We start from the raw sequence: 11,803 nt of genomic DNA on the forward strand, positions 1-11,803 counted from the left end.
CTCTGTCTGGTTGGCACTATGTTAACCCAGTGATTCTCCAAGAGGCTTCATATATCCCACATCTGTTCCAAGGAAGTACAAAGAGACCCCACCATTCTGGGAATGCCCTTGTCTTAGTCAGTGCAGGCTGCTATAACAAAATACCATGCACTCGATGACTTACACGACCAACATTTATTTCTCCCAGTTCTGGAGGCTGGGAAGTCCAAGGTCAAGGTGCCAGCAGATTCCACACCCTGACTTGTATCCTCACATGGCGGGAGGCGGGGAATGCTTTATTCTTCTTATAAGGGCATTAATGTCATGCATGAGATTGACCTAATAATCTCCCAAAGGCTCCATCACCAAATACAGTATCATCACATTGGGGATTAGGGCTTCCACACATGAATTTGTGGGGAAAACAAACATTCAGCCCATAGTAGCCCCAGACTATCTGGTTGTTTTCAAACTTCCCTGAACAGGATTTGGCCCTGGAGTGGGACAGCTAAGACCAATGTTTCTCATGACTTGCTTTTTTCTCTCTCCTTTTCTCTGTTCTCTGTCCTCCTGCTTGGCCCCCATGAACCCGAAGTGCTTTCTTTGTCCATATTGATGAAAGAGCTTCAGGGAAAGAAACTAGAAGACAAGGAAAATAATTCAGAGAAATAATTCAAACTATATCATCTTCATTATGCACCTTTGGGCCTTTTACTTTTTAATTTCCTTTGGTGTCAGCAGTTCCTTGAAGGGAACTTATTTTCATCCTTTGAAGACATACTTGATTTTTAGAGATGGCCAAAATTATTCCAAGGCAAATCTGTTGAATAAAGTGGATGAGCTATTTGGTCAATAGACTAAGGCATTAATAAAAGAGAGGAAGGGGAAGCAAAAGGAAAAGAAAGAGAAAGAAAGCAATCATAGAGCTGCCATGATAGACAGGGCAGAAATGCACTGAAAACAATCAGGGGCTCATAGCTCCTGCCCTTTTCCCAATTGTTCTCTAGAAAGTCTACTTGATCTAGAGGTACATTGGGATGAGAGGATAATAAAAGCCAAACACTAAGCTACCAACAAACTACTGCTTATATTTAAGCACCTATGCAACGGCACAAACTTTTAAAAACTGAGCTTTTAACTTATAGTTAAGGACAAATGTATTTAAAATCAAATGTTGTACTGCACAGCTGTTTCTTGGGACTGGACAATATGCTATCATCGGCCACCTAAAGGCTCTGTTGGATCTTGTCTTAGTCTGCTACCTATTTCTTACAAAGTGTCATAGACATGGGTATAGATAGAGTGAAAGGGAAGAAGTTTAAGTCAAATATTCATCAGTTGCTTTTGTGTTATTTTCAGCTGCCTCTTACTCAGCCATGTACCTGCAGAGTTGAATCTCTACTCAACCTTAATTCCTCATTTCCGAGACCCTTGTCAATTCACAATGTTAAGCTGGTGCTTTCCTCATTTTAGAGGTCATTGTCTGATGTTAATGTGTAAGAGCCGAAATTGATGTAGAAGTGATATTATTTTTCCCTCCCTGCTTAACAATGTCATTAGTCCTTGTTCAATGGGCATGTCACATACCTTTCTGTCCTCTTAGAGAAAAATATTGCTCAAGCTTTCCAAAGTACTTTAAAATAATTTTCTGAAGAACAGCCAGAAAATGAACTATGAAGATAGGGAGTCAGCTCTCTAGTCAAAAATCTTAGTTAAATAAAGATTCTCAAGGTCATCTTAATAGAAAATTTCAGAAAATATTAGAGTTTGAAGTATAGTCTTCCAGCTGTGCAAATTACTAGCTTTCTGAGCTAAGGTCAGTTACTTGGCCTCTTTGCACCTCAGTTTTCACTTCTGTAAGGAATGGAAAATAAGGTCTGGACTCCTGGACTCACAGTCTTTTCTGGTTCAGGATGACACTTAACCTGTGGAGGAAGCACATCACCAGCGAGCTGCTTTCCTATGGTACTTGCAGTGAAGTGTCCAAGAAATTATCCTACCCAGGGAAGTTGCACTGCAGCAGGTATGACAGTGCAAACTCTTTTTAAAGAGCAGCCAATTCAGATGGTGGAAGGAGCATGAGTCTTGGTCAAGAACCTCCCTGGGGATGAGGATTATCTTGAGCAAGTAACCCAAGTGTGCTCTGAGCCTCAGTGTCATTTTCCATGAGATGCAATAAAGCACCTAGCATTCAGTGATGGAATTAAATACACTTTTACAGTGCCAGGTACATGTAAATTAGAATACAAAAGGTTATTTTTAGAGATGAGGAAACTAGAGTGCAAATAGATTACATAATCTGCACAGATTTATATTATTTGTAAGCGGCAATACCAGAACTCAAATACAGATCTTGTGACTCTATCTCAAATACTTTTTCTACAATAAAGTGAACTTTACTTTGGCCACAAACCCCTCTGAGAATCTGACAGATCTATTAACTCACCTCCCAGAAAAATGCACGTAATTTTCGCATATAATTTCAGCTCATCCATGGACCTCTCAGGGGACCATGGACCCAGATTAAGAATCTCTACACTACAGACTGTGGTCTCTCCTAAGTATTTCTGGGTGCATCTACCAAATGAGAACATAACTTTTCGTCCTTATGTCAGAAGAGAAGGATAGATTTTATGGTACTAAAGTGGTACAGAAAGTCTTTAAGTGCCATTGGAAATAAAAAACCTTTCTTCAGACTGTTATGATCTTTAAAGCTCTCCTGAGATGCTGAGAATGTTCCAAAACCTGAGCCATATTCAGGCATTCATTCAGCAAATCCTTCCTGAGGGCCCAATATTTGTGTGGCCCTGGTGTCACAGTGGAGCCCAAGGCAGAGCCTGCTCCCATGAAATTTATATTCCCTGTGAGGGGAGATGGACAATAGACAAATATATTATGCCACATAGGGTATAAGACAGGGTGATGTGACAGAGAGTGATGTGCTGAGAAGGAGGGTTTACTGAAGGTTGTGTGGACAAGGAAGACTTCTCTGAGGAGTTGGCATTGGAGATGTGACTGAAAGGATGAAAAGTAACTGTCTGGGGAAGATCTGGGGCACAGATATTTCATGCACGGGGAACACCTCATCCAAAACCCTCAAATGGAAATGGACTTGGTATGTGCCTCTGTGGTGGGAGTGGGATCACCCAGAGGGCAAGTGGCAGGAGATGAGCCTGGAGAGGTAGGTGGGGGCGGTCCCTGTACGGCCTTGTAGACCAGGCTAAAGAGTTTGTCTTTTGGGCTTCCCTGGTGGCGCAGTGGTTGAGAGTCCGCCTGCCGATGCAGGGGACACGGGTTCGTGCCCCGGTCCGGGAGGATCCCACATGCCACGGAGCGGCGGGGCCCGTGAGCCATGGCCGCTGGGCCTGCGCATCCGGAGCCTGTGCTCCGCAACGGGAGAGGCCACAACAGTGAGAGGCCACAACAACGAGAGGCCCGCGTACCGCAAAAAAAAAAAAAAAAAAAAAAAAAAAAAGAGTTTGTCTTTTATTCTACAGGAGATGGGAAACATTGGAGAGGCTAGGCAAGTAGCATCTGATTCATGTTTATAAAAGTTCGCTCAGGCTGCTGTGTGGGCATGGGTTGTTGGGGAGCAAGAATGAAAAAAACGCTATGAGTAGTCCAGGGATGGTAATGATGATGATAGAGAAAAGCTGGGAGTTCCCTGCAGGCCTACTGGTTAGGATTCGTTACTTTCACTGCTATGGCCGGGGTTTCAATCCCTGGTTGAGGAAATGGGATCCTGCAAGCCACATGGCGCAGTCAAAAATAAAAATAAATAAATATAGATAGGGTTTTTTAAAAAAAAAGATAGAGAAAAGCTAACAAATTTGGGATGTTTTCTGGAGGCTGAGAGTATAGGACTGGCCAATAGACTGGATGTGAGGAGGTGAAGGAGAGTAAACCTAAGGATGACACTTAGGGTTTGGCCAGAGCAACTGGATCAATGGTGCCACTATTTCCTGAGGTGCAGCCGACTGGAGCTCGAGCAGGGGCAGGCTTGGGGGAGGGGAAGGGGGAGGACAAGCAACCAGGAGTTATGATCTGCTATGTTAAGTCGGAAGTTAGATATATGATGTTAGGGCTCCAGTGAGAGGTCAAGGCTAAAGGTATAAATTCAGAAATTATTTCTATCTAGATGGTATATAAAATCATATGATTGCAGGGCTTCCCTGGTGGCGCAGTGGTTGAGAAGTCCGCCTGCCGATGCAGGGGACACGGGTTCGTGCCCCAGTCTGGGAAGATCCCACATGCTGCAGAGCGGTTGGGCCCGTGAGCCATGGCCTCTGAGCCTGCGCGTCCGGAGCCTGTGCTCCGCAACGGGAGAGGTCACAACAGTGAGAGGCCCGCATACCACAAAAAAAAAAAAAAAAAGTCATATGATTGCATAGAATTAACTAGAGAAGCATGTAAAGAGAAAGATTAGAAGATGGCACAGGACATAGCCTTGGAGAAGTCCAACATTTTGAGGTCAAACAGAAGAAATAGAGCCAGCAAAAAAGAATGAGAAAGAGTTGGCAGAGAGTAGGAGGAAACCCAGGAGAGCACTGCGTCACTGAAGCCAAGGGCATACAAGCATTTCAAGAAGGAGAGAATGATCAAATGTGGTAAATGCTCCTTAGAGGTTATAGCAGAGACTCTCTTTTCCTGGCTCCTATTTGGAATGTAGACATGGAAGTGACCCCGTTTCGATCCTGCACATGAAGACAGTACTCTAAGGAACATCAGAGAAACTGAAGAAGGGAACCTGGATCCCTGAATGCTTTTGTGGAGCAGAACTGCCCCCATCTGCTATGGAATGCCCGCTTCCCTCTGGACTCCACTGTGAAAGAAATTAACTTCTCTCTAGAATGACTGTACTTTGGGGTCTCTATTTTAGCAACTGAGCCTGTACCATAACCTATTCACATGTCAAGAAAATAGCAGAGAGCAACATGGAGCTGACTGGTAACTTTGACAATTTCAGATGTATCACTGGGACTAAAACCTGATAGGATAGATTGAAGAGCTAATCCGTTCATTCACTCTTACATTCATTTAAAATATTTATTGAGTTTTTATATGTGCCATGCACTGCCCTAAGCCCTGGGATATAGCAGAGAACAAGAGAGGTAACGCCTTTGCCTTCATGGAACTCGTATTCTAGTGGAGGAGACAAAGAGTAAACATAAAGACAGGTAATGAATAAACAGATATGAATATCAGGTAGTAACATGTGCTAAGAAGAAAACAAAGCTGAGAACGTAGGTAGGAAGTGCTAGTTTAGACAGAGTGATTGGAGAAGACTTTTAGAAGAGGTTAATTTTGAGCAGAATTAAGTAAATGGGAATTAAGGGAAAAGCTACATGAAAGTCTTAGAGAATAGTACACCAAGTAGAGGGAACAGAAAGCAGAGTCCCACCAGGCAGGAATTCACTTGTCCCAGGAATAGCAAGCAATCTGATGTGCTATAGAACATAGTAAATGAGGTAGAAAAAAGCAAGAGATGAAATTAGAGAAGAAGAAAGATGCCAGATTGTGGAAGTCCTTGTAGACCAGGATAAAGGGTTTCAAAATTTTTTTAAATTTTTATTGGAGTATGATTGATTTACAATGTTGTGTTAGTTTCAGGTGTAAGGGGTTTCAATTTCCTTGTAGGTGTGATAAGAAGTTGTCGGAGTAATGATAGAGGTTTTAATCAGGTTTGGCATTTTAAAATATTGATCTTGCTGCTCTCTGAAGAACTAGATGCAGGGGTTGACTGAAGTAATCCAGGCTAGAGATGATGGTGGCTTGGACTTGAATAACAGTGGTGGAGGTGGTGAGAAATGGTCTGATCTGGAGAGTGTGTGTGTGCTGGGGTTGGCTATAAACGTCTATAGAAGCATCTTTGAGATGATCTGTTTGCTGTGAAAGGGAGCAGGAAAATGGGGCAACAGCTGAAAACTTTATAGGGATTTAGAAAGTCTCTCTGTCTCTCTGGTGTCTCTATCTGTCTCTGTCTCTGTCACTCTGTCTCTTTTGAAGGCAGGAGATATTAGTGTGGTGATAGGAATGATCCAGTAGAAAGGGGTGGATTGATGATCTAGGAAAGACAGGTGATATTTGCAGGAAAAGGATGGATCCAGAATTAAGTAGAGGGTTTGGTCTTTAACAGGAGCAGACAATTTATCCATTGAAAAAGAGAGCATATGTTAGAAATTTACTGGCATGGAAATAGAGAAATTCTTGGGTGGTGGCATCTGTTTTATCAATGGAATATGAGGTAACTGAGAATGAAGATGTGGCAAGAGGAGACGTAGGAGGTTTGAATAAAGAGAGCGTGCTGTGTGGCATGATTGCTTCAGAGAGTGGAAAACACACATGAAGAAAGTGTAGTAAGATTGCTGAACAGTATTGAGCTCATTTGAAATGCGTGGTTCCGAATTTAAAGTGAACCTAGTCGGCACAAGTGTTGTGTTTTCCTGTGGTCCAGTTTGCTTACTTGTGTACAGGTGCTGTGTAGGTGTTTAGTTGTGCTTAACCTGGGCTGGAGTTTTACCAGGGAAAGGGAGGGAAGGCAGTGGTTTTAAGGGTATTTGCAAAGGAGGAGTACAATGTTGGATGCTGGAATCTAAACTGAGTAAGAAGAAAAATAATCAAATGAGGGGACCAGTGATGCAGATTTTGTGGGCCCCAAATTAATACAGCTTGGGAGGCCCTCTTAAAGACAAGAATACAAAATTATGAATACAGAATTAAGCATGGGAGTTAATATTTATTTAAGATGCCAAAAATAATTACAAGAAGTTATGAACATTATAAAGCTAACTGTGATGGTTAATTTTATTTGCCAACTTGACTGGATAAGGGATACTCAGATAGCTGGTGAAATATTATTTCTGGGTTTGTTGGCAAGGGTGTTTCCAGAAGAGAGTAGCATTTGAATTATTGAACGGAGTAAAGCAGACAGCCCTCCCAATGTGGATGGGCATCATTCAACTCACTGAGGGCCTGAATAGAACAGAAACGTGGAGGAAGGGTGAATTCACGCTCTCCTCCCTTGAGCTGAGCCCTCCATCTCCTGCCCTTGGACACTGGCACTCCTGACTCTCATGCGTTTGGATGCAGATATGGACTCACAACATCAGTCCCCCAGTTCTCAGGCCTTTGGACTCAGACTGAAGTATACTACCAGCTTTCCTAGTTCTATAGCTTGCAGTCACAGACTGTGACTTCTTGGCTTCCATAATTGCAAGAGTCAATTTCTATAATAAAATTCTTCTTATATTTACCTATATATATTCTACTGGTGCTGCTTCTCTGGAGAACCCTGACTAATACATTGATATATACCATAAACATAACAAAATCCAGAGCATTTACACGATATTTTTATTAATTAACTGACTGAAACATCTCTATTATATTATTTTCCTTACATATTTTAGTTGCATAAACTTTGGTCACCTCTTCATGTGACAACCATTTTGTAATAATTTTTTAATACAGAAAATAGAAAGCTAATTCAGTCCTTTCTCTAGCATGGATGACTGAAAAATGTTTCTTGATATCTAGGATGTGACCATGTAACATCACACACACATATACTTGCTCTTTGTAGTAGAGCTACAGGTTTCTACCCTACTACTGTAGGAATTTTGATAAATTCTACTTTACATAGTTTCTGTCATAAGAGAAAAAAGAGAGAAAAGTTTCTCATAAGAGAAAAAAGTTTACAGGGCATTTTATATATGTTGCGTTATCAAGAACATTCATAACAGGAGACAGCTTCGGTTTTGACTGTGCATTGGTGAGAATCAAAGCCATCACTTACACAATTTCACAGGACAGGCTTCCCTATATTTTTTTGTCCGTTTGTTTAATTTTTATTGGAGTATATAGTTGATTTACCATGTTGTGTTAGTTTCAGATGTACAACAAAGTGCATCAGTTATACATACACATATATCCACTCTTTTTCAGATTCTTTTCCCATATAGGTCATTACAGAGTATTGCATAGAGTTCCCTGTACTCTACAGTAGGTCCTTAAAGTAGGTCAGACAGAGAAAGACAAATACCATATGATATCGCTTATATGTGGAATCTAAAAAAATGGTACAAATGAACTTATTTACAAAACAGAAATCGAGTCACAGATGTATGATTACCGGGGGAAAAGGCAGGGAGGGATAAAGTGGAGATTGAGATTGACATATACACCCTACCTATACCGTTTCTTTTCTACTACCTGCAGCACAAGCTCAGGTAGCGATCTGTCCCCTTGCCCTGCACTTTCGTTTCATGACATGAGGGGAGATGGTGTAGCAGGCAGTTGGAAGAATCCTGAAGCCGCTGCTACACTAACACCTAGTGACTACATGCCTATAATCACAGGTGACTGTGAATCTTCTATCCCAAGTAAACCAATCTAAATGTGTCCCCAACAACTTTCCCTTAGCTGTGTCCTAAAAATGCCCACTGCCACACTGACACCATCATACTTCAGGGAAATGGGATAGAAGGGAAGGCAGGGTGAAAGGCACAGCGCTCTTAACTGGTATTGTTAAATATCTAACAGCTTCTATCCAAGGGTCTCAGTTTCTGTCCTTTGCCCATTTTTCTCCTAAAGTGACTTTCTTCCGTTCAATTTTTAAGCATTATTAATCTTAAAGCTTTTTGTTTGTTATAGTTTAAGACATGTAGAATGGTCCAAAAGTCACTCCAAGACCATACTCACCACAAAAAACATCTGACCACGTGAATGCTTTGCTAGAGCCCTTTCCAAACCTTGCAATGGGCAGTTCTGGGGAAGCCCTTAAAACAGGCCTCGTTAGCTTCCTGTAAATCTGCCTCTGGCTTGGACCGAGAGATCAGAGGTAATGATGAAATTTTAAAAGACTGCTTTTCTTCCTGAGAAAGCCAGTCCCCCACAGCTTCCTCTGCTATCCCAGTTGTTCCTTACTTCAGGGGTCCCCAACCCCCGGGCCATGGACCCGTGTGAGGAACCGGGCCGCACAGCAGGAGGCGAGCGGTGGGCGTGTGAGCGAAGCTTCATCTGCCGCTCCCCATCGCCCCCCACTGCCCGCAGTACCGCCGGAACCCCCGCCCACCCCGTCCGTGGGAAAACTGCCTTCCACGAAACCGGTCCCTGGTGCCCAAAAGGTTGGGGACCGCTGCCTAACTTATCTGTCCCTTCCAGCCCCAGAACTGCACGGGGGGGGTGCATGGTGAGCAGTCGAGGCCGAGGAGGGCGGGTCGGGATGGACTAGGAAAGCATAAATCCAAATATTTCGGTCCCACACATGGGCCAACAGTTTCTTTGAGGCTTGGTTTCTGCTTCACTGTGGGTTTGGAGTTCCGTCTGCAGGGTACGGGTGAGGACACCAATGAGAAGAGAAATACATGGGAATAGAAAACCACACTAATACTTTGCAACCCTGCCGCAATCGAATAAATGCATTAAAATAGCTCATGGGTATCAGGCTTCTCAAAAGATGAACAGCCCCATATGGCTGTTATTGCTGGTAATATCGAGGCTATAACTAAATCCCTCTGCAGGCCCTGCCTTACTGGAAGGGCCCCAACACCCACTCCATCTTGCTTTATGAGAGCCGTTGAGAACCAGCTTCTTCAGAAATGTCGGCCTCACAGATTGACCTGAAACTCCCCTCACTGGAATATCCCCTTAAGTTCTTCCAGGAGGCTGTTCATTTTGTTTTATTGAAGCATAGTTGATGTACAGTGTTGTGTTAGTGTCAGGTGTACAGCAAAATGATTCAGTTATACATATATATATATATTCCTTTTCAGATTCTTTTCCAGTATAGGTCAGTAGAAGATATTGAATATAGTTCCCTGTACTACGCAGCAGGTCCTTGCTGTTTATCCATTTTATACATAGCAGTGTGTATCTTAATCCCAACCTCCTGATTTATCCCTCCCCCTCCCCCCACCCCTGCCACCTTCCCCCTTTGGTAACCATAGTTTGTTTTCTAAGCCTCTGAGTCTGTTTCTGTTTTGTACATACGTTTACTTGTAAATATCATTTTTTTAAGATTCCACATAGAAATGATACCATATGATATTTGTCTTTCTGTCTGACTTGCTTCACTTAGTATGATCATCTCTAGGTCCTTCCATGTTGCTGCAAATGGCATGATTTCATTCTTTTTATGGTTGAGTAATATTCCATCATATATATATATATATATATATATATATATATATATATACACACCACATCCTCTTTATCCATTCATCTGTCAATGGACATTTAGGTTGCTTCCGTGTCTTGGCTTATTGTAAATAGTGCTGCTATGAGCATTGGGGTGCGTGTATCTTTTCGAATTAGAGTTGTCATCTTTTCCAGAATCGTCAAAAAGTCTACAAATAATAAATGCTGGAGAGGGTGTGGAGAGAAGGGAGCCCTCCTACACCCAGTGGGAATGTAAACTGGTGCAGCCACTATGGAGAACAGTATGGAGGTTCCTTAAAAAACTAAAACTATGGTTACTATAGGATCTAGCAATCCCACTCCTGGGCATATAACCAGAAAATGTAACTGTTTTATCTGGAACAGACGCATTAACTTGGTTTAGTTTCTAAAGTCATTTTAGCACACAGTCTAATTTGGGTGCTAATGAGATGTGAGAGAAAACAAAGCAGGTAGGTTTTGATGCTGACCCACAGTCTGGAAAGCCAAGAGCGATGACATAGAAGGAGGGTGTCAAGGATGGCAGATAACAAATCCCATTTCACAGTTTAAGCGAGGTCTAAATGTAAATCTTCATCTTATAATAGTGTCCTATTAACTAGTTGGAAAGCGAAATTACTCCTTAAATTAGGAATTTCAGGGGAAATTTTTCAGTCTGAAAATTTGAACAACTCTGTGAAGATAAAACATTATTTAAATAGGGTATTTCTTCTTTCATTTGAAAAAAAAAGACAAATCTAGAACACCCCACCACCACCACCAAATTAGTACCTGTAGGAGCACTAGACAGTAGAAACGGAAGCATAAGACTAAATATGAGGGGAAGCATCCCTCTAACTAGAAATTGTCCATTGGAAAATGGATAATTATATCCCATCCTTACAAAACTCCTCATAATATGGGATCCTCTTGGAATGCTGTTGTTTAGAACCTAAAAATATTTTGAGGAAGTTATAGAGTTTGAAAACTGACTTAATCAATGCCAGTTTGCAGTGCTAATAGAATAGGTGGGAAGCCAAGGAATTTTTTTCAGTGTAATTGAAGTATAATTTACACAGCATAAAATTCGCCTACTTTATTTATTTATTTATTTATTTATTTTGCGGTATGCGGGCCTCTCACTGTTGTGGCCTCTCCCGTTGCGGAGCACAGGCTCCGGACACACAGGCTCAGCAGCCATGGCTCACCGGCCTAGCCGCTCCATGGCATGTGGGATCTTCCCGGGCCAGGGCACAAACCCGTGTCCCCTGCATCAGCAAGCGGACTCTCAACCACTGCGCCACCAGGGAAGCCCTAAATTCACTGATTCTTTTCCCTGAATATAAAGTTGCATCCATCTAGTGAATTTTTAATTTCAGCTATTGAACTTTTTCAGCTCCAGAATTCCCATGTGGTTCTCTTCATAGCTTCCATTTTTCTCTTTTTGACTCATAGTTAACATATTTTACTTTAATTCTTTGAAAATATTTATTTTGAAGTCTTTTTACACTAAAATCCAATATCTGGGTCCACCTGGCATCAGTTTCCATCAACTTTTTTTTTTAAACGTGTATATTTGTTTTGTTTCTTTGAACGTCTATGAATTTTCTTAGTTGCATTGGTTGTCTACGGAGAAGCCCTCCTCTCCACTTCTTCTTTTCTGCTATTA

The sequence above is a fragment of the Mesoplodon mirus genome, assembly GCF_964341445.2.
Source record: "Mesoplodon mirus genome assembly, chromosome: 10".
NCBI classification, from domain to species: Eukaryota; Metazoa; Chordata; class Mammalia; order Artiodactyla; family Ziphiidae; genus Mesoplodon; species Mesoplodon mirus.